Raw genomic sequence first — 26,650 nt, forward strand, 5'->3', positions numbered from 1 at the left:
CTGCACCATCATTTTGTTGCAAAGTCTTTAGAATTATGTGGCTATGCAAAAACAGTATTGGTCAATTGTCCCATGTAGTTCAAAAAGGTTTAAAACTATGTGCAAAGATTCTTAGTTTTGTATTAGAATGGGAACAGCAAATGAAAATGTATTTGTCTGTTCTAAAGTGCATCCCTAAAAATTTTGCTGGGGCCTTTTTACACAGACAGCAATAAAGTACAGAACAGTTCGTGCTGAGATTGTGTGATTTGGGGTTTTTTGCAATGTAAATACACGTGCTTACTTGAGCTGCATTTTTTCTTGGATGCTACCTGAGATACACCTTTTAATTTTATTATTATAAAATTATTTGGAATCTGACCTAATGATACAGTGCTGCTTAGTGATGGCTAAGAGAGTTCTATACTGTTAGTTAGTGGGAGTGTGAGGAAAAGCAGAATGTCAGTTTCCCAGGTTTCCTGCTGTCACTGTACCTTCATGGCATAATCTCAAACCCATCAGTTTTATGGTCACCAGTGAGTTATCAAATGCCTTACTCTGTGTCCCATGCACAGATGAGAGATGGGGCTGCCTTGTCTGTTCTGAAAACCAGCGCACACCTCGCTCCCTGTACTTGAGCAGTGCTAAATTGAGCATGTAGGGAGAAAGTTATTTTTTCCTCCTGCTGCTGTTTAGTCTGATGCAGATTTTCTTGTGTGTATGTGTGTAACCACTCTCTTTCAGACACGTGAACACAAAAAGATGCTGTTTTTTTAAAGAAACATTATTTGTAGCAGATGCAACAGGATGAGCATTGGCAGTGGTAATTATTTTAAAGACTAAGCAATGTTTCTGCAAACATAGATAATAAACTTTGGTCTAGCCTTTTGTGTGAGGAAAGCACAGTACTAAGCTCAAAGAGCTCACTGCACTTTCTAGTTCTTGGAGTGCATTCCTGGGTGTCTAGTGTAGGCATTCTGGTGTGCCTGGGAGGGACTTCAGCTGTTTGTCAGCAGCAATCCCATGCATTTATGAAGGTTATAAAAAACTGTGGAGGTCATTTTAACTGCAGTGTTAGAGGCATACAGAAGGCATAAATCTCATCAAAAGCATTATTTTTATGCTCACTTAGGTTGTGTGTATTCAAAGTCTTGCCCGCTTTTCAAGGATTTGTATTGACTTATTTTAGTAAAAACAAACCAGGACTTTGACTTCAGACTGTTGTAGCTGAGGAGGATGGTAATAATATTCTCTCATTCATACCCTGTATCCAGGATAGAAAGTCTGTTGAAAACCTTGTGTTCAGCTTCTCTTTTTTGGATGTGGTCAGTGATTCACTAAAAAAATTTCTTGGAAAAAGGGAATCCAACTAAAGTCACACTGGTTTCCTATCAAATGTAATATCCTGTTTAATGAAAAAAAAAAAAAAAAAAAAAGTTACAACTTTTTGTAGAATGAGTTATAAGAAATTCTGAGCAAGATTGTCCCTAGAAAGCTGCAAGCTCTTTCAAAGACTAAGTTGCATCTTAGGAGTTTTGTTTGGTAAAGTACTGAACTTTGCTCAGTGAGTAGGATAGGTATGATTGTTTTTGTAATCTATTATAAATGTTTATTACTTTTTAAATTTCACCTTAGTCCTGTTTAGAGTGATAATTTAATACCAAATTCCCCTCCATGTAAATGTGTATCTACTTCAAAGACATTAATGGCTGAATAAATTGCACCAGCATTTTAATTTAAAGCATTGATAACTTACAGGAGCGTGGACAATTGTTTGTTGAATTTTTCAGCTTGTTTGTCTTTTGTGTTTATCTGTCTCCAGAAGTTCTTTTGGTGACAATAATTGTGTTGCTCTCCCTCTTTGAAGGATTTCAGATTTTAGTTAGGAAATAGCTACACTGTAAGTCATTTATTCTTCTATTCTTCCATTGTAATCTTCATAAATTAATCCTTTTAGCTCAGTAGCAGTTTGTTGGGTTTTTTCTTTTGACATTTCCTGACTTGTCTAAGATAGCTATAACTTCTTGTAAGTATTTAGAGACTGTAGTTGTCAATGGAAGGAATAGATATTCTAGTAAGAAGTTCCTTTTTAGCAAAGTAATCAAGAGAAATGGTGTTTGGGGGAGGAGGAGAAAACATGGTGGAAAACTTCTGATTAGAAGGAAAAAAAATAATAGCACTTGGTGTATTTTGAGTCTTTATATTGTGGTCTTTACTGAGTGTAGATGAGTATGTTATCATTCTTCATTTAGTTATGAAGGCCATATATCATCTGCAGCTAACTTTGGGGATCTTGATTATGGTTACCTTCAATGACAAATGATTGCCTGGGGAAGTTAATGACATTAGTTACCTGACACTGCTGTCACCCTAAACCCTGTATTGCTTCATATTGTCAACGTAATGACTTTATCTACTCAGTTCTGATACCTTGATAACACAGCTTAAAGACTGTTGAAGGCATTTTATAACTTGTTCCTTACTGAACTGAGCAGGATTTTTTATATTGGACAAGGGAAAATTCTGGCGAATAATATGAGAGTTTTTGGAAGGAGATGACAGAAGATAACATTTGTTGGGAAGCAAATGACACATGTATTTCTGTCTGATGTAAAGTGTGACATCACCTGTGTTACTTCTCCTACCTTCTTGTGGCAGCACTGAGAAATAAGTAATTTAGGGAATCATGAAGAACAAAGTCCTTTACACCATTTTATGGTTAAATTCTTTGATTTTCCTTACTCAATAGTTGTGTTCTGTTGAGAAAGAAAGAAGAGAGGAATTAAGCAGTAGGGTTAGCTTCTGAGAACAGATACAACAATTGGCTATTTACTAATATTTTTCCCCATAGTAACCCGCTCCAACACAAGCATGTGTGGAAACCTCTAACATTTCTAAGATTTTTAGAAACAGTAGATACCCTGCTCTCATGCTGTATTTAGCATTGTTGTGGCCTCACCCTGAGTTCTGTGTGCAGTTCTGAGCCCCAGAATGAATACATCCCCTTGGATGCAGCCAGAGGGCAATAGAGCTGGTGATGGAGCTGGAAGGAATGGAGAGCAGCTGAGGACTCTGTCTAGCTTGGAGAGGAGTCTGAGGGGTGACTTCACTGCTCTCTCAGCTCTCTGGGGAGAAAAAGTTGAGAGAGAGGTGCTGATCTCTTCTCCCTCAGGTGCAGTGGTTGGATGCATGGGAGTGGTTAAAATTGCACCAGTGGAAGTCTAGACTGGATATTAGGAAGCATTTTTTACTGAGAGGATGTTTAAACACTGGAACAGTCTTCTCAGAGAAGTGGTTGATGCCCTGAGCTTGTCAGTGTTTTGGAGGCATTTGGACAATGCTTGTAACAACATGCTCTATCTTTTGGTCAGCCCTGAAGTGGTCAGGCAGCTGGCCTAGATGATTGGTGTAGGTGTCTTCCAACTGAAATATTATGTTCTATTTGAGATTGTTTAAAAGAAGCAAAACTACTGTTGTTGTCCTTCAACTTACTTCAACTGCCAAATTCAGCTGGCCAAATGTATTTGTGGTGAACTGCTCCAGCTGTCTAGAATGTACTTGTGGCATCAGTTACAGTATTTAGAGCCAAGAGAAAAACTGGCCAAGTGAGGCTTTACACCTTATCTGCTCAACTTACTCATGTTTGTGTAGACAATGAAATGTTTGGAGGGCTAGTTAGTTTGCTTCATGGGTGTATTTTTTTCAGAGGGAGAGAGAGAAAGTTAAAGCTGGTGGGTAAACTCTCCAATCTGCTTAAGGAGAAGTCTCTTTGGTTTTCTTTGTTCCCTAAGGAAAAAAAAAAAGAGAGCGTTTCTTGCCTCAGGTGTTGGAAGTAATTCTGAAAGGGTTTTGGTGGGGTTTTTTTGGTAATTTTTTTTTGTTTTGTTGTTTGATTTTGTGGGTTTTTAATTTATTTATTTTTTTAAATTATTTTTTTAAGTAATCTATTTTCTTTTAAAATGTTGCCTTTGGAGCCTTGTGAATTTACCAGTCTTGACCTGTTGTTCTTCTCGACTAACAACTGTGAGGTGTTGCACACTATGTGACAGCTTTGTGACTGCTGTGAGTTGGAGGCTATGGTGAAACTATAATAAGTTTCACTGGAAGTCAAGGACAGTGCTTGTACTCCTAAAAGGATAATTCTTTATTTGGTGTGCTGCTAAGGAGAGAATCTCTGCTTAATCCCACACTCACTATTACTTAGAATATACCACCCCTATTTCTTCCTAGAAATAAGGAACTTAAATCATTCCAGTTCTACATATTTTTAACTACCCACAGATGCACTTGACAGAAACATAATTTGCCTGGAAAAATAATAATATCAAGAGTCTTGGTGGAGATATTAGTATTATTTTTATAGAATTGCTACTTATGGTTAGATCAGCAGTGCAGTTAACTGTGAAAGGAAAATACAAAATAAACTTGTGAGATGATGCCTTATTGACGTTGGTCCCTTCCCTAGGGACAGATGTTTCCAAATTAAAACAGAGCCTAGGGACTTCCTCTTCACCCCACCCTCTCTCCAGCACATCTTGCATAATGGACAGAGCGCTGCTGCAGCACAAATACAACAATTTACTTTGTTTCATTTGACTTATAAATGTTTAAATATTCACGTTAAGCATTCAGTATCTCTGCCACAAGGATGTTTTTTAGTTTTACCTCCTTTAATTCATTAGTACTGAAATATTTGTGATTTGGAGGAAATGAGATGATCTTGTTAATAAGCAGGCTTGCGCAGTAGATTTAGTAAATATGGAGAATATTTTTTTTCCAGAAAGGACAATTACTTTGACTTTCCAGTTGGATGTTTTTCTGGCTGGTTAGAGAAGGGCAAAATGTTGGTTCATTTAAAAATACCACAATCTTGTTGTGCAACCCGCAGGGCACAGCTTTCAGGAGAACATTAATAGCTGCTAAAAGTCCCACTGACGTGAGGCCCAATACGGTGGGTATTGGCATGTGTCCTTTGTAAAGTTTAGCTTTGTCTAAACTGCCAGCCAACAGAAGCAGGAGGCTCAAAATCCAATTCTCCAAGGGTTTCTTTGCTTGCTGGTGTGTCAGTGATGCTGAGTTTGTGCCTTCTGCCTTGTGTTCCCAGGCACACTCTGAGAGATGAGAACTTTTTTGAACACTTGGTTTGGAATGGTCTGGGCTGCTTTTGTTGCTCAGCAGAGCCCAGCAGGTGAGCAGCTCCTGGCTACCTCAGTGCAATTTGTTTCAGCTGCCAGGAATGCCATGTTAATAGTACTGGGCACGTGAGAATGTCCCCTCTTGAGAGGGGTTCAATGTTTGTGTGCCGAGGGAGGTAGTTTAAATTAACAGCTGGACTCAGACTGAGATCAGACCACCTAGAGTGGCAAATTGGTTGATAAAGGGCTGCCTACAGTTATGGCTCTCTCCAAGATTGTGGTGCTCAAGTCAGATGAAAGGCAGCCTGTACAACTAAAAGTTGTAAAGTCTTCTGTGATAAAATGCTTTTTTATCCAAGAAGAGCTGCTGATTTATCTCTGATTATCAGTTATGAAAATTATGAAGATTTTTAAGATTAATGATTTTTTTTTTCTCCTTTTGGCTGGACCAGCAGGTGATCAAATCACTAAAAACAAATAAAGGAGTAAAAATCTGTAGAGGAGCTCTGAAGTACTTTCCTTTTTGAAATGTCTGTGGATGGGCTGTAAAGCAGTAAAAGCACAATGAACCATGAATTTGGAACAGGAAGTAGGGGAAGGAGCAGAGAAGAATTTTCAGAGGGCAGGGCCATGCTTCAAAGGAAGGAAGAATTAGGCTGTTCTATTGCATCAGGTAGAACTAAAGATTTAGGCAAACTCTAAATTGAACAGTCACTACTAATCTGGATTAACAGCATAAAAAGACTCTTTGTAGTAATGAATCTCTTTGAATATCTTAGCTAGCAGTTTCAGAAAATTAATGAAATTTTCAAATCCTCATCTCGTATGACAGATGAATGATCTCTGTTTTCACTTTGAGCCTGTAAGTTGCTGCTTTACTCCATGATTAGTTGGCTCATTCCATATATATATATAGAGTATTGAAGTCATGCAAGAGTAGAAGAATATGTCTAGCTGGTCAGACAAAATGCCTGATTAGCCCTATATGCCGTTCTCAACAACCTTGTTGGAGAGCCCATGATGCACAGCCACTGAATTTACACCCTGTGTCCCACTGATGTAGCAGAGGATGATTGCAGAGTGATGTTGGAAACCTCACACAGAGTGCATCATGAGAAATGATCTGTCCCATCTTCCCCCTGACACACCCTTCTCCCCAGCTCCTTCCAGGTGAAGGCTGCCCTTTAGCCACAGCCATGTCTATTCCTGTAAGAAGACAGCACTCAATGAGTCCTGCCCCAAAACGTTTCTTTTTTTTATCCTCAATCACGTGAGCTGCCCTGACTGATTCACTTGTAGGGAGCTTGTTGCACAATATCCAGCTGATTTGTCCTCAAACCACCTCATGGAAATGTTTTGGGATATTTCTATTCCACGTTGTTCCTTCACCCTTGCATCCCACAGACCACATTCAGGATAAATACCTGGTGTGTCAACATGTACCTGCTGCTCACTCCTTGGCCAGCTGGGGACTTTTGTTAGAAAACTCAGCAGAAGGCATTTGCAGGATCCCCAAACTCATCATGTTTGTGAAAGGGCAGCCATGGCAACATGCACCTGGCTACAAGCACTCTTCTGGTCTTGCAGTACCTCTTAGCATTTTTTGGCTGGCCTTCTTTTCTTTTTATTTATGCCCTTACCATCCAAGGCCCTGCCAAATTACAGGATCTGCTTGACAACCTCCTTCAGAGCAGAGAAATGGAAAAGTGTCACTACATGCTGACAGGCTGTTGGCAGCAGCTTGTGGACTTCCTTGCCTTAAATGATGGTGTGTGTGTGTGTGTGTGTGTTATTTCGATTTCTTTAATAGCTTTCAGTTGATTTTTCTCCAGGTGCTCGTTGGGCTCACAGAAGCTTTTCACATCAAAACTTTTCTGTATCAACAAGTATGCCTTTAAGTGGATGTTCTGTTTACTGTACAAAATAGTAAATTCAAAAAAACCAAACAAAGGCTCAAGACAATTAAAAGGATTGGTTCTGACACCTGCTTATTGAATATGAAACTTCCAGAGTCCCTCCTCTGGACAAGGCAGGGAGCAATTCTGTCCATACCGCTTTTGGTTTATTGAGTCCCCCTCTTCACTGTTCTTTTTCAGACTAAAGATCTTTCACCTATGTAAGCTGCTTTTTGAAATAAAACTGTTCTTTACCTTTGATCACCTGAATTCATACCTTCTTAAATCTCTTTAAGAGTGCAGAGCATGCAGAGGGGAGAGCCAGGAGTGCACACAGGATTCCATGTGTGGTACACAGCATATGTGTGTAGGGACACAATGATGTTTTGTTCTCTTTCCTAGTAATTCCACTTGTGTATTTGTTTTTAAAAGTGTGTCTTGATATGCCAGTATTTTGTAACATGTCAGACATGAGTATGATTAAAATGCCTCCTTTAAAGAACTACCCATATTTATACTGAAGAACAGGATGGGGGAAGGCATTTCATAGTTATTACTACTTCCTCAAAATTCACATAAAAGCTGTTCTTAGGGGCCTTTTTCAAGATGATGTATGATTATTTAAACTTTTGTGTTCATTATGCTTTTAATGTGTTTTTCTGCCTGCCACATGTGCACAGTAAGAGATTTAATGGAACTAGCTATCTTTTGAGTTATAAACCATAAGCTGTATATTTAATGTCCTTAATGATTTTTCATTAAAAATGAGATGTGGTCTCAGTGTGATATGCGAGATATGTCAGCAATCTTGCAAAGGCTGTTTGTGCCTGCTAACAGTAAGATGTTACTGTCAGGCAAGATTTGTGAGGGCTTGGTTATGTGCACTAATTAGGTGCATATGACCAAGCAAATTTTAAAACCTGCCCATGCTTGCAAATTTTTAGATAAATGTCAAGCCTAGCCTTAAGCATAAGAATATAGGAAATACCCCACTGGGGCAAAGCAATGGTTTGCCTAGGCAAAGTGGCCTTTGTCATGTCAGCAGCACGTGCTTTTCTGTTTAAGGAGAATATTTGGACTTAATCAGTTTCTGCAGTTCCCTTCCCTCCTACTCACCTAACATGCACAGCTGTTGGATTGAGGATATTAGAAGACATGCCTCTGCCTCTTCAGTGTCTCTTTAAAGATGTCTTGTGATAAGTGTGGTCTGTTTTCATACTGAAGATGCTGTGAGCAGTTAGTAGATTCTGAGCTACATCAGGCCAGGATGGTGCTGGTTTGGGGGCAGTGGAATGTCTTTGATTTTGTTGACTTGCAATGTGTGTAGAGACTTATTCTACAGTTAATGTTGATTAATATTATTAAGATTTTTAATTTGAACCTTGTGTGTTACATAGGCACAGAAGTTATTTTCAGCACTTGAGAAAAAAAGGGGATTTAATTTGAGGGTCTGGGATATATGTCCTTAAATTTTTGAAGACCAAACTAAAAAAAAACAAAAAAAACCCACAACATAAATGGGTCATTTAATTATTTATTTCTGTATTTCAGTCAAATAAAAATTTCATTCGTTTTTATATTTGGGCCAGTCAGAATGACTGAGTGCATTGGCAGATTTCTCTCACCCTTATGCTTAAGAAACTGATTCTATTTTCATCTTTGGACCTTTATTACATGTGTGGTGTCTCTTTAGTTGCTGTCTGCCTGTGGCTTTTGCTATCTTGGGGAAATATTTTCCCTCTAGGTCAGAATTAAAATCTATAGCTCTTTTGAGGTGTTTATGGTTCCTGAAACCCTTATTAGGGATTTATTTGTAGGAAATTGCATCTTCCAAATGCCATTTGATAAACAGTAGTGTGGTGCTGAGTACAGGGGCAATCCAGGAGGGCCTTTCTCTTAATGCCCTACTCCATAGAAAAGTACAGGAACAGTTGAAAGGGTATTTAGAGGAAGGTGGTGGAGTTGGGTCACAAATTTCCCTTAATTCCCTGTTCTCATCTTCTAGGAGGAGGGAGAAGATAAGGGAATTAAGAGAAGCCCTTCAGATAAAGATTTTATAATGTGAGCTTTAGCAGACATTGAGTGTTACCCCTTTAGAAATATTGGTACTCTTCTGAAGAAGATTAAGTCTACTGGGGTTAGAATTTTATTTTTTTATTTTTTTTATCCTTGCATTGGTTGTTCCTTCTGTTTTGTGGTATTGGGACACTTTTTCCTTCTTCTTCACTAGAAAAGTACCATGTTCTGCTGTATTTGAGAAATTTATGCATCTGGCCGAAGGTCCCATTGAGGTGTATTTGTTTAAAGCCTTTTTGTTATAATAGAGATATTATCTAACAAGTGATATGTTGAATAAAATTGAAGTTCTTCTGGACAATAACATTTTTAAATTTTAAATATTTTTTCATATTTGTGCCAACCTACTGATTTCTGGTTTTGTTCCGCATATTTTATTACAATTGTGAAAACAATTAAAATTGTATTTAGTTTTGATTTTGTTCTTCCTCAAAAACATTGGTATGTGTATTAGGGGTCATAAAGCCCCTAATTTAGACTATTTAATATGTATTCTTGTAAAGACTTAAATTATCATCATCACTGTACATATATTTTTTTTTAATCTTTAAACTGCCTAATGAGAAATCTATTAAAAAAGCTTTTTCTGAACCAGAGTAGATTGTGTTCATTAGGTAATTAATTTAATCAGAATGGGAATTTCCTTTTCACTTTGAGTTAGTGCAGTAGTGAAAAATTTAAAGTGCAAAGTTTTACTAAGTTGCAAAATTAATTGCTTATCTTACAAAACTTGCACTGATACCTCAGTAGCAATCTTAAAAGAAAAACAGAATTAATAAATGAAAGAAAAATGGAAATAGTGACTTTGGTAATCCTTAAAGTAACTGAAATTCATGTTTCAAGTAAAGTAACTGAATTTCATGCAGAACTGCTCCAATCTATTGCTTACCAATTTTCCCATCTGCTTTCATAAAATCAGAATTAGTTTTGCTACCAGCATCCTGATACTCTGATATACTTTAGCTGGACTGCAGCAATGGCTTCAAAGTCTTGTAGAAGATTGAAAGAAAACAAAGAAGAAAACCCCACAACCTCTCTGACTGTAGCCAGCAAAGATCACAACAGTTTGACAAGTTTCTACTACCCTCTTTAAGGTCACTACAATATACAGAGCTGTACCTTGGAAGGACAAATTGTTTTATTCAATTATTTTTTCTTACTGAGTTTGCAGTGTTTTTACTCAAGTTGTCTAAAATACATTAGTTTTCTAGTATAATTATGCTCTGTAAACAAAACTGATACAAAGGTGTAATTGACTATTCCTGCCCTAGTTGTTGAAGAAGATAATATCTGTGAGTAACAAGGAACTGTGTTGCATGTGAGCTGTGGAAAGTAACTGTACTTTGGCAGAAAAGGTGCTCTAGCCAGAAGCCTGTCCCTGTTCTCCTAGTTCTTTCTCCTCTCTCTACATGCATTGGGAAGCTTGTAGTGGGGAGGGAAGTACTCCTTATGGTAGCAGCATGGATTTATGCTGGATTTACAGTAACTGTGCAACAGTTCACTTATGAGCACTTCAGGTAAATTTCTTCCAGTGGCTGATCTTGCTTTACTGTGTAGCAAAATTAAGAGTAGTTGTGTACCTAGATGCAGTGTTTCACAAACTCATCCTCGTGAACCATGACTACCAATGTGAACAGATTAATCTAATAAAATTGTCTTCTTTATTTAATCTGTGTAGGTAATAAGGTTCTTATTAGCCAAACTAATTTTGCTGATTTAGCTTTTTTTTCCCCCCTCGTTACATACATATAGGATTCAGCAATATTGAAGTGGAGGGCTGGTAATACTGGACTGATTGCTAATTTAATTAGTCAGCTATGCTTCCTGCAGAACATGGCTCAGAAACAACTATGAAGCACCAACTCAGGTTTCTTTGTGATTGGATAGTAACTGTGGTTGTGTTCTGTGTAGCAAGAAAGTGATCTGCCTAATGATATAATGGTAAACAGGTTAATTTTTGCAACAAATTCCATGTAGTTCATGAGCAGATAAACTTGCATTGACAATTTGCAAGAATGTCCATTGGTGGGTTGTTTATGTTGAGTGAATTATTTCTGTAGAAATAACTAAATTACCAGAAGGACATATAAATATTGTCTTTTACTTTGTACTTGGACTTCCAGTGACACAAGTTTGGTGTCTGGGAATCTTTCTCTTACTATGATATGAAGATTTATTATCAATGCCTTGCTGTCACTCCACATAAATAATATGTTAGACTAGAGCCAAGATAAATCTGGTAGTGCTGACAGGCATTGCAGTCACAAAAGTATAAAGTATATGAATATAAACACTACATCTTGTTACTTCAGTAAAAATAAAGCATTCAGAATTTGGACTGTGCTAATGTTAAATGTTTTTTTGTAGTGTTTAATGTTTTTTCTAATATACTTCTGATACTTGTTGGAGTTACCTGATGTTTAGGGACTTTGAAAAGATAAACAAAAATGCCTGAAGCTGTATTGTCCAAATCTAGAGGATGGCCTACAGCCTTCTACTGTAGAAGAACTGGGCTGGGAAGAAGCACCAGCCTAAGTGCTTCCACTTAGCACCATCATTTCAGCCCATGAATTACATGTTGAACCTAATTTAAGGACTCTGAGTTGATCCATAAGCTGTTCCAGCTGAAGAGATAGAAGCCTGTGTGTCTTAAGACTTTTGGGTGTTTTTTGCTCATTCAAGGCTGCTTTACTATTTACTGTAAATAGTAAAATAGTTGAGGGGACAGCAGGCTTCTGTTCTTTAATCTTCTTTGACCTGTGTTCTTGAGCAGTTCCTGTGTTTTAAATCTGTCTCTAGTTTCTCACCGTTTTCTCCACATCTTGCTTCTCATCTTCATCAAACTATGAAATAATCTGATGTCTCCCTTCTCCTCTTTCTCCCGTGTCGTTTTGATTGGGAACGGCTAGAAAGGAACGACCATGGACTCTCATGGGAGTCACGACACGAGAATTCCCAGTTTATTGCTTCAGCCCTGTCTTATAGACAGATACGTGGAAAAGTACAGAAAGGAAACTCTTATTGGTTAACGAAGTACTACATCACTATCATTGGTCAGGGGCACTTGCCCCCCCTGACTGTCTCCTGCAAGGAGAAACAACAGGTTGCAAAACAACACCTGCAAGGCTGTTTAGTATCTCTGAGAATTGTTTTAATTCCTTCTCATGAATTTCCCAGGCTAGCTTCAGTCAGGCCTGAGAGCTATGGGGCCTGTAATAACTACAGGCACTCTGGTTCAGATTTAGCATCCACACTCCCGTTATAATTTTTAATTGCCCTTTCTTTTGTGAATAAATGGCAATGAGGTTACATCAGCCTGCCACAGCTCTTTGATTCCTTTTCTACTTTTTCTCTGCATAGCAAATTAGTGCCAACCCGTGTCCCTTATGGAGTGTGTCTCTTCCCCCATCTCCCTCACTAGCTTCAGATCACAGCTTTCTTTTCCTGTTTCTCCCACTCTCTTCTTTGAGATCCAGGTTTCAGTTGCAAAGTTCAGATCTCTTCCTTGTGTCCTTTCTTTTTCTCATTTTATTCTCAGGACAGACTGAGCCTTTTCTGTTTTGTGTTTCTTTACACTGAAGTTCATGTTTCTCACTGCTGTTGCTTCATGACCTGCTGCAGACCAAAGCCATACCTGCTCAGCAGGTAATATACACTGATTGTTCCTTAAACCTTTTTTGTGTTTTAGCAGTGCAATCTGCCAAAGTCTACTGGAAATTCATAAGCTGTGATGCTTATTTATTGGCTAAATTTTGCTGGAGATTTTAAAAGTGTGCCCCTAAGACACCCTTCATTTTTTATTTCTTTTCTCATCTTTCCATACCATACTTTCCTGTCAGTTTAAGGTGCTGCAGATCTTCAGTGGGGAGTCTGCACTATATTAATGTGGACAAGAAACAGACATTAGGACAGCTCCTCAGTGGGAAATCAAGCTTCAGGTTAAAGTCTGTCAAAACCTTTGAATAAACAGGTAGAAACAAGGTCTTGAGAGTGGAAAAACTGGAGGTGTTCCAGCTGAAGTTAACTGCCAGCACCTGCATGGTTTGATGCTGATAGCCCAAATGGTGTTGTCATAGCTCACTTGCCTTTTTGTCACCTGCACTGTCCCTTCCTGAGTGCCAGTGGGAGTATGTGGGGAACTGAGTTGGGAACCTGATCCGAGCCACAGCTTGCCTGGGGGGAAGGGGTGAGAGGTAAAGAGTACTTGGTTGAACTGATTTTTTTTTTTTTTTTTTCCAGTCTAGTTTACTTCTTGGCTTCATGTGTGCCTGTGTCTACCCAGGAGACAAGAATTTGTGGGAGGGCATGAATAAGCAGTTGGGAATAGAAAGAGTGAATGTGGGGTTTTTTGTGATAGTCTGGGACATTTGTTGATCAATAACTTAGATCACAGTGGTACTGTTAACCCAGCTGTGAGGGCCTGTTTTCTTTTCACTTTGCAAAGTCCTATGAAAAAATAGCCCTAGAGCAGAAAATGCCTTGAAGGAAGCAGTAATTCTTTGGGAAACATCTGTGATTATTGTGCCTTAGCTGCTCAAAATTTAAGCAGCTGAGTCACGCTGTCTGCTCTTGTGCTGTAGCTACAAGACAGAGGCTGGCTGCTATGAAGAAGACATGGTGTGGCCTTGGTAACTGCAGTTTCAAAGTACATTCACAAATTTCAGTTTTCAAAAGTTACCTTGATTAAATGGGCAGGCTGATTGAGGGGGAATATAACTGTGTACTTGCACATTTATCCTGTGTAACTAGAGCAACTCTTTTCAGTTGCATTTAATGTTTTCCATAGTCTCTTTGGTGAAATTGCTGAGGAATTTTTCTGAAGTATTGGAATCTTTTGTCCACAGATCAAGCTCAGGTTTCTCAAGTATTGAACATTTGCTTGGTGTTTTTTGTTGGTGCTGAGTGGTACGTAACAAGTAACTCAAGGAGAAGGTGAAAGGGATAAAGTAAAGCAGCAATGGAGAGATGGGAACTGCTATTCAATTTATTCCTACTGCTCCAGTAACATGTATTCAGAAACTAAGGTTAATAGGAACACTGTATAACACTTTCTATGCTGAGAGAGTCTAGCATGTTTGATTTTTTTTAAAAAATAAATCTGTATATAGATCAATGAATCTGATTCTTAGCACCAGCTGTTGTCTTGATTCCCATTCACTGCTAATACAGTGGAATTAAAGGAGAGATAATTTTAGTATGGAATTTCCTGAGATCATATAGTTTTATTTTAAGGTATTGTTCTGTATCCGGATGCTGTTGCTTAGTTTAGATCTAGCTATAGAATATAATCATGCTGTTCCCACCCTTTTATGTATAGACACACAAACACACACATGCACATTCACAATACGTCTCTATATCTATATATATATTGATTCTTTAAATAACTTGAAAATAAGAATACATTTTAAATGTGTATTTAAAACTGTCAGCTAACAATTCTGCTATAGCTGAATTAAAATTACTCTATTTTTTTCCCGTGAATTAATCTCTTCTATTTTTATGGTTTTCTTTCCCATAGGTAGTTGCAATTTAGAAAATATAGAATCCAAAAGCAGTTTTAAAATTAAAATAGTCTGAAAAACTGGTATTTACTTAGCTGCCTATTTTTACACTATGCCTAAAACTTTCATACTGTGTCATGGATTAACCCCAGCCGCCAACTAAGTACCGCACAGCTACTCAATCCCCACTGCCCCCAGCTCCTAGTGGGATGGGGAGGAGAATCTGGAAAAAGAAAGGTAAAACTCATGGGTTGAGATAGGAACAGTTGAATAATTGAACTCTTGAATTGTAATAACAGCAATAATTCTAATGGAAAGGAGAAAGAAAGAGAGGACTAAAACCAAAGAGAGACAAGTGATGCACAACACAGATTACTTCCCACCTGCTGCCCAGCCCATCCTCGAGCAGTGATTGGCTCCTCTCAGTTTCTACACCATTTGGGATGTTTTCTGGTATGGAATATCCCTTTGGCCACTTTGGGTCAGCTGTTGTGGCTGTGCTCCCTCCCAGCCTCTTGTGCACCTGTTTGCTGGGAGAGCAAGGGAAGATAGAAAGTCCTTGGCTTAGGCTAAGCACTGCCCAGCAACATAGAGTGTTTTCCATGTCAGTCTCATACCAAATCCAAAACACAACCTGTACCAGCTGCTAAGGAGTGAACTCTGTCCCCAGTGAAAGTAGGATGCTGACTCTGTTAAATAGTGAGGAGAGACTCAAATTGCAGATCAATAAGCTGTGAGACCCGAGTCACCTCTCTCACACTCATTGCATCCGAGTCAGAAATGTTTCTTCTACTTCATTTTTTTGTCATATTTGCCCCAAACTATGTAGTTTAATGCATCTCTCTGCTTTAAACAGAAAAAAAAGTTGCTTTCACTAGACTGCAATTGCAATAAAACCCAGCTGACTAGTAGGTGAAGTGCAGTTCTTGCCTCAGCCCTCCAAGTGATAGTTTCATAGAAAACATGAAAAATAAGAAAAAATGAATGCAGCTCCCAATACTTCCCATTCATGTTTTTATGGCAAAAGGCTGTTAAATTTCATTAGAAAGGAAGCCAAAAATGAATCAATTAAAACTCTTATCTCAGATCCATTGCAGTACCTTGATTTTATTCAACTTGGTAATCCTGACCCTGTTTATGATTCATGTTTATGATTGCTAATGAGCATTGACAGAAACAAAGCATTGTAGAAAATGTATTCTTGAATGCCTAGAAACTGTAATTTGAAGAATGGTTCAACTGTCCTACCATGCTAGTGTAAAATGTCCTTATTAATAAATTTTAAGTGTTTTGTAAAGTGGTCTATAAAAATAGGGAGAACTATAAATAAATGTACATTACTGCTGCAGAAGAGCTTCCTGTGTGGTTGTTATCTGCTATGTCACATTCAGAACCTTTCTTTACCTGCTGCAGTAAAATGCCAGCACTCCCAAGTGTGAAAATTCATGACTCCAGCAAAGCAAAATAATGAAACTTTAAACTCATGATAGTTGAACTAAAACTGTGATTTAACTTCTAGTATTTAAGATTGAATATACTTGTTGCATAGAAGACTAAATATGAAATAGTTCTAGAAGATTAATTTAAAACCCCCAGTAAGAAGTAATTTCTACATTCCAGTGTTGTCAATGAGACAGGATCATAAGAAGCTTATGAATAAAAAAGGGAACAACGGTGAGTTGTAGCCCCATTCCCTCTTCTGCATGTGGCACTTAGTAAGGCAGGGACTGAGCTACTGTCTCCAATTTCGATTTCTACAGATGAACTTGTATTGAAAAACTGGATTGAGGGTAAGAGATGCATAATAGAGGGAAATAACTTCTAGTAAGAGCTTAAAGAGTTTCTAATCAAAAGATGACTGGGAAACCACGTGGAAATCTTTGGAAAAGAGAAAATGTAACATGGTAGAAGGCATAAAACTGAAGTCAAAGACTTTGGTGTGGGCTTTTTTTGTGCTGAACTGTGAGAATGACTAATCTTTGGAAAAAAATTGTCAAGGGAAATGATGACTTTAATATCTATTCTGGTCCTTAAGTTTAGATGCTCTAAGATAGGAGCCCTTATATTTCAAGATGTTTGATCCAGTGCTGAGATAACGTAGGTGAAAATGGCTATTGCAAGCAAGAGGTTGGAGTAACTTCCTTTGGTGTCTCTGGCTCTCCAAGCAGAAGACCTTTGTACCAACATGTATAGTATAGCATGCCAAAATCCTCTCTGGTATGATGAGTATGCCTTGGAAATACCCTGATGAAGTCTGGGTTAGTATTTCATCTGCTTGTGATGATAATACTGAAAGATGGCATCTGAAGTGGAGATGATTTTTTTCCAGTTTTATCCTTTGGTTTCTGTCAGGCAGCAGATAAGGCCTGAGCCAGGGTAAGTAGCCCACCAAGTTTATTATCCAGTTATACATACACCCTCCCAAGTTTGTTGAATTCCTTTGTTGTGGCTGCTTGTAGCTGTTGCCTCCACAGAAATGAGTTTATTGCATCGTGTAATTAAGTCTTGGAAGGGAGGTGGAAATCTCCTCTCCACCCCCTTTACTCTGTTATTCAATTGCTTTTCTAGATTTTAAACAGTTCTGATTTTGTAATAAATAGTGTATAATTATTTTTGTGCTGCTATTCATGTTATTTTTGTTTTACAGCTCTCATACAGAAACAGTGGGGTTGTGGCTTGTTTTTCTTGACTTTTACTGTTCGCTTGCCAGATCATCTTTGCATTTTGAAGTGGGGTGATCTGATTAGAGCAACTTGTGAAGAGAAAGTAGGCTATTAATGAGGTATGATCATACAAGACCAAAATGTAGTTATTTCTTGTTGAGACAGCTGGTAATAGCATTCAGTTTCTTTCAAGTGGTGCATCCAAACATTATTTCAGCCCTATTATGCTAATCAGCGAGTAACACAGTTCTCTCCTAATTTTAATGATTATGTATCTCATCGTATGATTGGAGGGTGTGTGCTGCCTCTTACATGTCCTTCTTGTCTTTAATTGTCCTTGCACAAGCACACATGCTGCTTTTATGTGAGTGTATGTTCATCTGTCATAGATCAGTAAACCAGAGCAGGTATTATCATGGCTTGCCTGTTTCTATTTAAGAGAGAGAGGAGCTGTGATCTTTCCATAAATGTTATGACAGGGAGCAAGCTGTGTGAGTAATTCATGCAGCCCCAGCTTGCCCTTATTTACATCTTGAAGTATCTGAAGAAGAGCACTGGATGGAGGAAGCTGTAGCTATGTGCAGAAGGAATTATTCTAGTGAGCCAAATCTGGTCAGTAATTTTGGGCATCTCAGTCCAAATGACCTTTCTGGCTCTGGAAGAAATATTTAATTTTTTAGAGTTTTTTGTCATTGCTGGGTTTTGTATAGAAACATATGTGGAAGTTTGAATTGTGCCTCCAAAAGTTTAAATAAAACAGTAAAAGTTCTGTTTGAAGATGGAAATAAGATTTGGCAATATTGCTAACAGGAAAAGAAAAGCTTTCAAGCAGTGTATTTAGGAACAAAGATAATTTATTTTATAATTAAATATAAATGCACATTTCCTCGACCGAGCACGCTAAACCTGAAATACACTTTGAATTTCAAAAATATGTGGCTTTTCTGATCTGTTAAGGATTATAAAAGTCATAAACTAAAGAAGCTAAATCTAAAAATCTAAGAGTTATTTTGGCTTATGTTCTCTTACTTACTCAGTTTTATATCACAAATAAGTGTATAAGGTCAGTAGTTGCTCTGGGCTTGCACTTATGTGGAAACAGAGTGCAATCCATGTTTTTGTCCCAGTCTGCAGACTTATGTCAGATCTACACGTAGAAAGAAACAAAATGTGGAGCCACCATCCGCAATACAAGTCTCAAGTCTTTACTTGTGGCTATACTTTTGGGTTAAAGATCAAGGGCTTGATCTTTGTGGCAACAAAGTGGGAAAAAGGGCAACAAAGTGGGGAAAAAGGGCAACAAGCTGCTAAGGGCCAGATCCAGTGAGCCAGCATGACTGCACTCATGGCTGGCCTCTTGGCACCGAGATGCTGGGTAGCTGCCTGGTGTGAAGCAAGACACTCTGATCATTGGGTGGCTGCTGAGACTCACTGAGTGGTTTTGAACTTGTGATAGAAACTCCTCTGAGATAACAGATGCCCATTTCCAAGGAAAGCATTCAGATAGCAGGCCATACATAAAGAGTGGTCACTGACCCCCTCTACTAAGTGCAATTTTTAGACAGACGCACCTGCTGCACCTTGCACAAAACTCAAGCTTTCAGAGTGTGCCAAAGGGATCAGCTTCCTCAAACTCCTTGTGAGAGATTCTCCTTGTGAGTCCCAAAGAACTTCACATGTGCAAATGGTGCTAGGACACGCTGTTGTTTCAAACTGGGAAGCAGGTGTGGGTAAGTGTGGTGAAACACCTTGGGGTATTGGGCATGGTTAGACAGAACTTGCAACTTCAGTTTCTTTTCTTGTCCCTGTAAAAATAGCCAGATGGAATGCTGTTTTGTGTGGCATGTTATAGAAGTGTGTTAGGTGCATCTTTGGTGTACATCATTTTGTATCATTGGCCAGAAAAAAACTTTTAGGAGGGATTTTTGGTTTTTGCCTTCTGAGAAGCACAGAGATGGTGTAGGTGGGTGGAGGGTAATGGCCAACCTTAAGGTCCTCTACCTCTAATTCACTCTACCAGGCTGTGCAGCAGCCTGCTGAGCAAATTAGAGCTGCTTCAAAATTTCAGGCCAGAGTAGCTCTGGTGTGGAAGTTCTTCCATGGGCATTTGTCCTCCTTCTTTCATTCCCTAAGAGGCTCTACTTAAAAAAACCTGTAGCACTTCATACAAAACACAAAACACTTCTGCTCTATAAAATGCTCCTTAGAGCCATTGAGTCCCCTTCTCAGCCTGTGAATGCAGCTGCAGTGTCATGTACAGAGGGCAGACCAGGTCAGACTAATTCCCTCTTTGGGAAGCATGGGCACCAGCCAGAAACTTGAAATATGCAAGAAACTAGTTTTGGAGAAGTCATGGACATGGTAGTGAGAGCTGGTGTAATTCTCTTCTTATTTATGGAAAACAAACAAAAAACCACAAACCCCAAAACTGCTGCATTGCTCAATGTGTATATATAAAGCCATAATAATTGCTACAGAAAGTGGACACCCAAAGAAACTCCTTTTGTTTTGCTTCTGTAATTTTCAACAACCTTTTAGTTAAGGTTTACAGTGGGAAGGGAAGTTTAGAAAGCAGTATCTTGAATTTATCAGAGGACACCTGTTCTTGAACCCCTGTTTAGGATAACTAATGGGGTATTTCTAGGCAGGTGGCTGGGGCAGGGTGCATCTCTGGGAGAGCCTGAATGAAGTTTCTTGGAAGGATTTTAACCATGCTTAGTTCTGTGTTGCAACAGCCACTTCATTATTAGTGCTTCACCTGTTAGTGCCTTTACTAGGTAACGAATTTGCTGTTAACTTGTGCATCATCACAAACTACCTTCATTTTCTGTTGGAACTTGAAATAAGTGCTGTGATCAAATATAAGGTAGGTACCATGAAGACAGTGACAGGCTTTCTTAATTCAGGTGTGTCACTACTGGTCTGGAGACCTACTTTGGATATTCAGGTGGTGAATTACAGCTGTAATATATCCTTGGAATTCTAGTTAAAAAAAAACAAACATAAATGTGGAAGTGTACTTCTTATCTCTGTATATGTAATGTTGGCTATGCAAACTGTAAATTGGCAATATCAGGTTTTTTCCTGCTAGCAGTCATAATTTTGATATCTGTAGCCCCACTTTGAGTTTACTGGCTACATTTCTGGGTTGAATACTTTTGAACTGATGTCCCTGTACTTGAAGATTAGGAGCTCTCTAATAGTTATGAGGTTCAGGGTTTGATTCAGTTTCTGAAGTTAGCAAAAGACAATGGAATTTAGTAGGCTGTGATTTAGTCCTAGTGCACATAAATAGTTATTTTAATGGGAATAAAGTGTGTACTTAAATATCTTATAAAAAATAAAAGATACTGCCAAGCAGTTCTTTTGCCATTACTTATAAGATCAAATTAAAGATTGAAGTACATTTATGTTATTAGACAACTACATAGGGATATGTGAAAGTGTGTTAAGCTATTTGTTTTCTTTCTAGTATCCTTTCTTTAAAAGGCAGCATAGAATAATTTCAAGTGAGTGGTGTCAACTTTTTTTCCACAGTCTTAAAAAAACAGTAATCTTCAGAAAATGAGGGATTTGCAAGTTTGTGGGCAAAGGAGTAGTTATTACCATTGGAGGACTTTAGTGTGCTTGTTAACTGAATTGCATTTTGAACACCGTCCAACATCTGTGGGCATTTAGCCATGTGCTGTATTAGAAACTTGGTCACCCAAAGCTGTTGTGAGAGATCAGGGAGAGGGAACAGCTTCAAAGGATAAACCCATGCAAATTCTAAATTAGCCCCTGGAAGTTCTCTCTGCATGGACTAAGGCATTGGGAAACCTGAGATTACCTGGTGCCTGAAGTGGAATGTATGGTAATGTTGGATTATTTTTTTTTAAGTTGTTACGAAATGTTCTCTTTTTTGATAATAAAGGTCAAGTTCATTTCCTACATTGCTTCTATTGAGGCAGATTTAAAAATAGTGACCTTTTTGGCTCATGACTTGGACCCATTTTTTATTTGTTTGGATTTGGAGAGGTTTGGAAGTTTTTGAGTTTTTGTTTAAGGATCCCCTATTCATGGGTTTTCTGTGCCTAGATCTCATAGGATGAGTCTGCACAGGTTTCTGTTAATCAAGTTGGTTGAAGAAGCATTTTATCTTGCCTTGGTCTACCTCTAATCTCTTAAAGCAGGATTTTGAGACACCCTGGGCATCCAGTAGTTTAAACTTCTGCTTTCACAGGTATTTCTTCACTTCAGCTGAGATAGATGAGTCAATGAACAGCTTGGGGCTTTACAGAGATTTCTAAGAACTTTGGGTTCCAAAAAAACCCCAAAAAATAAGTTGAGGCACTATTAGAGAGCCCTCACCATGTTCTTTTCTGCTTCAGTTCTTGTCCTCTACATAAGCTCTAGAGAGCAGCCAAGATTTCTCTGCTTCCAGGTGGCTGCTGAGATGGAAGCTCCTTCTGCCTTAGGTGGAGCTGTAACAGTCAAATATAAAAATCATTATGCTATGAAAGTATGTTCCTTCACTCTTCTCTGTTCTGTGATGACATCCTGAAAAGTGGGATGAAAAACCAGCCTGAAACCAGGCTGCAATATGAGCTTATAATGCCATATGTAATCCAACTATTCATTTAACCTTAGTATTTAATGAAACCGGCTTTAGTTAATGTATTTAATCAGATTTTTGCCCATATATATTTGTTTCTGAGATTTTGATTACTATTCTTTTGAGATTTCTTTTTGCAGATACTAACTGATCCAACTGCATTTTATGTTCTTTAAAATTGTCATATCTCTACTTTTATTTTGAAAAATATTTATAGGCTTAAATCTTCTGAGAGCTCATTACCACTACAAACTCAATCACACCATATCGTGAGTTATGTAACAAATTCCAGCTTCTCCAAAGTCAAAACAATAGTATCAGGAATTAGCTTAAAAATTAGTACATATGCCAAGTAAACATCCACAAAAAAAATTATATGCATCACACATTTTAATTGATCTAATTTTATTTACTTTCTAACAAAGATTTCTCTTCTGCTTAGTCAAAACCTAGTGGGTTTTTATGAGTGGAATTAATGGAAAGGAAAATAGCTGTTGCTCAGTATTGGAGTATGCACCTTGAAAGAATAAGAGTTTGATACTTTTTGCAGTGGAATTTTTCACATGCAGAAAATGAGATTAGTCCTTGGAATTTCATAATTTAATTTATTTAGAAACTAGCTAGAGTTAAGATTCAATATGGACCTGTTTCAGAGATAATTTAAAATTGTGTCTTTAAGAGTTTGCGAGGGTTTAAAATTTTTACCAATTGCTTTAAATTAAAATTGAATTGTATTTAAAGTGGGACCAATAGTAATTTTCTTTTTTTATTCTCCCTAAAACTATGCTGTTTAAAACAGAAACACATTTGATCTCAGTTACATAAATGTAACCTAAATCAAAGCTGAAATGCTGATGTCTTTATTATAGGGGGAAATTCTTTCTGAAAAGCCAAATGTTGCAGCTTTTTATGACTTCATGATATAAATTATTCTTACTGTAAATTGTCACGCAATTCAAATAAACTGATGATTTGATTTCCATAGCCCTCCTTTAGATTAAAGCCATAATATGGTACTGAGTAGGTTTTGATGGGATTAATTCATACTCTTAATTTTTAGAACTTTAAAACAGTTTTACTGATTAGAAAATTGTGGTTTAAAATCAACCATGTCAAGTAAATCAAGTGTCTCTTACACAAAGGATTGGCTTCTGGTTAATGTCTGCATGACACGACCTACAAAGGAGGGTCATTTTGTCCCTAAACCATAGATCCATTTTTATATGGACCCAGTGCAGGGATGGATGGCTTATATCTGAATTCATGAATGGGAAAGGTAGCCAGCAATGTGTGTTCTGCTCACTGAAAGATTACATTTCGCTGTTGTGACTGCCCTTGTGTTTTGTCTTCTTAAAGCCTAATTAGATTTCCCCTTTTTTTATTTTTGCTTTTATGCACACTTATATATGTGGCGTTACAAGATTGAGGTGTATTTTGTCTAAAAGTCATTGTAAATTTTGCACAACTACTAAGAAAACAAAAGAAAAAAGAGCTCCTGCATTTCAAAGTGTTTGGAATTGATCCATTAGTCAGAAAAAAATCTGTATCCCTTTTACTCCTTTCCTCTCCCCCATCCTCTTAAACTACTGGGTGGCAATCCTGATTTTGGAACAGGTGTCCAAATAACATTTGTTAGGCTGTTTTGTAACTGCAACAAAAAGTTATAGTTTAGAAGTACTTTATGTATTTTCACAAGGCAATTTTGTTGGCTGGTTATATCCAACACCTTTAAGGAAAAATACATCTATTGGATTATTTCTTGGGCATTTTAAACCAACTGTGTTGTTCTTTTATGTAATTAAATGTATTAGAGGGAAAGATTTTCTTGGAATCAGGTTTTAGTGTAGGGGTGTCCACATGAATTTTGAAGGAGTAACTTGGGCCACTCAATCTAGCTGAAGCTTCGCAGTAAAAGAAATTTGAATTAACATGTCCTTATTTTGTTGCATATGCTTGGAATATTTACAAAAATTGCTCATGAGATATGCTCAGCTAGTTTCATTAGAGAAGTGCGTTGATTGCTTTCCCAGTTTCTTCTGTACTGGTTTACGACAAGATGAGCAGAAAGCAAGACACTGGTTAGATTCAAAGCCAACAAAAAAGCCTCGAAAAAAGTTTTCGTGTGACACAGCAAAGGGAGACTATTAACAGACAAAAGGGGAATTTGTTTAATATGGCTTCATATATAGATCTCTAGAAAATAAATTGATTCAGCAGAATTGTTTTTCCTAATATCCAGTGTAAATAACATGTGCTGTAAGTATAAATCTGTAAGTGTAAATTATCTTTGTTCAAGATAAGATGGATATGGAACATTACTTATTTCCTCTTTCCTTATATTTAGCTCTTAACTTCCCTCAATCTCCTCTTCTTTAGACTAAACACTGGTCTCTTCAGTGTGTTTTTAGTTTTTAACTCATGTTCAGCTTGTGACTTATAGGTGGTTTTACTGGAGAGCTGCTACAAAGTTAGAACTTCTTCAGTTGTGTTTGTCCTTTTGAGTATTCCTGCTTGAAGGACTGAACTTAAAAGATTCTGAAGAGTAGAAGTGTCCTAACAAAATCTCATTGTCTTTTTTTTTTTTATTGACAGAGTTTCTTTTGAATTCTGATCCTGTCATCCAAACTTTTTACAGCCTACCACTAAGCAGTCAGAAACATATTTTGGTAAATGACTCTCCTCTTCAGCTACCCAAATCCGGAATGAGTATGTTCAACTGCACAGCAGCAAGTGTGTTAACTTTGACAGTGAACACAGCTGTGTTCATTTGACAGTGAAACATTGACAAACAATGTAGGGTACAGTTTTCCAGCAGTTTTGCTTCCCTCTTTGTAGTAACTTCCTCTAGACCATATTTCCTGCATCTTAGAACATCAAGGAAAAAGCCTTACTAAAGTCAAAATAAATTACAGAGTGGACAAGATGAGGCTTGTAATTCTCACTGAGGTCACAAGCTTTCCAAGAAAACTGAGCTGACAGAAAAAATTACACAGATTTTTTTTCTCAAGAATACTCAAAAGAGGGAAGTGCAGCTCCATGACAACTGTTTGTGTTTCTTGTACTCCTTAGCCAGTGCAACACATTGGAGAAAAGGCTGAGTTTGCTAATCAGTATCTTTTAGTGGGTTCCTTTGACCACAGAACCTCTCAATATCATTCATGGGGCAGAATCATGGGGACAGGGGTTGGGGAAGCTGTTATACAGGTGCAGCCATATCAGGCTTTGGTTTCTGACTTTATTTAGGCTGCAGATATAGTGAGTTGAAAATTCTGTGTGACCTGTCTTGCAGCAGAGGCTGTCCGGATCTGACTTGTGGCTGCATATGCATGCAGAGAGGCTGCAAGGCTGAGTTGCAGGCAAGCAGAGGGAGAGTATTCCTCATTTGACAATGTGACAGTGCTGCTTATTGCCATGTAGAAGGTTTCTCCTAACTCATCTAATCCATATTGCTCTGTCCTGATCAGGAAACCATTTCCCTGCCATAACAGGAAAAGATAACGATACTAATTTATTGTGATTGGTGTGTTACACATAGCTGTAACAGATGTTTACAATCTCTTGGGGGATAAGGGATAAGGACAACTCTTCATTTTCCTCCCTGAGAACTTGCAAATAACTTGTTTGTTTATTGTTTGCTCTAGTGTTTGTGCAGTTGGAATTGAGCCTGGGGTAGGAACTCTGGTTTTTTTTTTCTAGTCTCCTGAAACCATCAGTTTGAGTCCCCCAGATTGGTTGTTCTCAAAGATGGCAAGAAATAGCCTGTTATTCCTTCTGAAAAAATTGAAAATATCTTATAGAAAACTAGACAAAGTAATTTGATTTTTAAAGCATCCAGATTAATGCAGAGGAGAATGCTTTCCCTATTTCAGTTGAAGCCCTTTGTTACTGTTACCATGCCCGATTACAACTGACCTTTTTTTAAAGCCAAATATAAAGACTGAAAGGCATAAATATGTCTTCTCATCACCATCTGTCTATAAGTTGCTCTTCTCCTGATTAGGTAGAAGATCAACTTTACTTTGAAGGTTAATGCTCTATTTAATAGAAAACTCTTTCCTTCTTCACACTCTGGATTAAGTCCTCCCATGTAGTTTGAGTAGGCTTTAGCAATAGTTGCTCTCTAGTGATTTGCTCTATCCTCTGTACTGAAAATTGTGATAAGCACTTAGCAGAAGCTTGCTGGACAATCTGTTCTGCTTCATTCTTTCTTCATCAGATGAGAGAGTTAAAGCACGTTTGTTTCTCGGTACTCATGTCCCATACATTGGGTGGTCGGATCATGAGAGGCCAAGTCCTGCTCATCTTTCTGTGGTTAACGTTCTTTCCACTGCCTTTATTCTTTTTATTCTGGTTACTATCCAGTTGCAGTGGATTGTCTGTTTAAAAACAACACATGCTGTAGTAGAGATAATGATGCACAAATTGGCATCTATTGCAGATAGAGCTTTGAAAAAAACACCCATCAGTACTTGCTGATACTCTGATTTACCAGGTCTCATGTTCCCTGTGCAAGTCAATCACTCATTTAAAAAAAAAAAAAAAAGAAACTAACAAAAACCCCATAAAACAACAACAACAACAACAAAAAGACCAAAATCCACCCCCATCTGTAAAAGCTAAACTAGATAAATTTGTGTCTGGTATATAATTTGAACTGATTAGAAGCTAGAGGGCTGGATTTAGAGCTGTACCACTTTACATAAGCTAGCAATCTGGTCTAGGAAAGGAAAAACAGCTTTATATTTACAAGGACATAAGGTAGATTTATTAGAGTTTGTGTTTTTGGTGATTGATGTAGTACATA

General features: G+C 37.9%; 1 protein-coding gene across 10 annotated transcripts in view; it reads left to right on the forward strand.

Moving 5' to 3' along the window:
- Positions 1–26,650, forward strand: part of VEGFC (vascular endothelial growth factor C) — a 104,421-nt gene that overhangs the window by 39,267 nt on the left and 38,504 nt on the right. The window lies entirely within an intron of this gene.

Source organism: Cyanistes caeruleus, chromosome 5 (genome assembly GCF_971803275.1).
Source record: "Cyanistes caeruleus chromosome 5, bCyaCae1.hap1.1, whole genome shotgun sequence".
NCBI lineage: Eukaryota > Metazoa > Chordata > Aves > Passeriformes > Paridae > Cyanistes > Cyanistes caeruleus.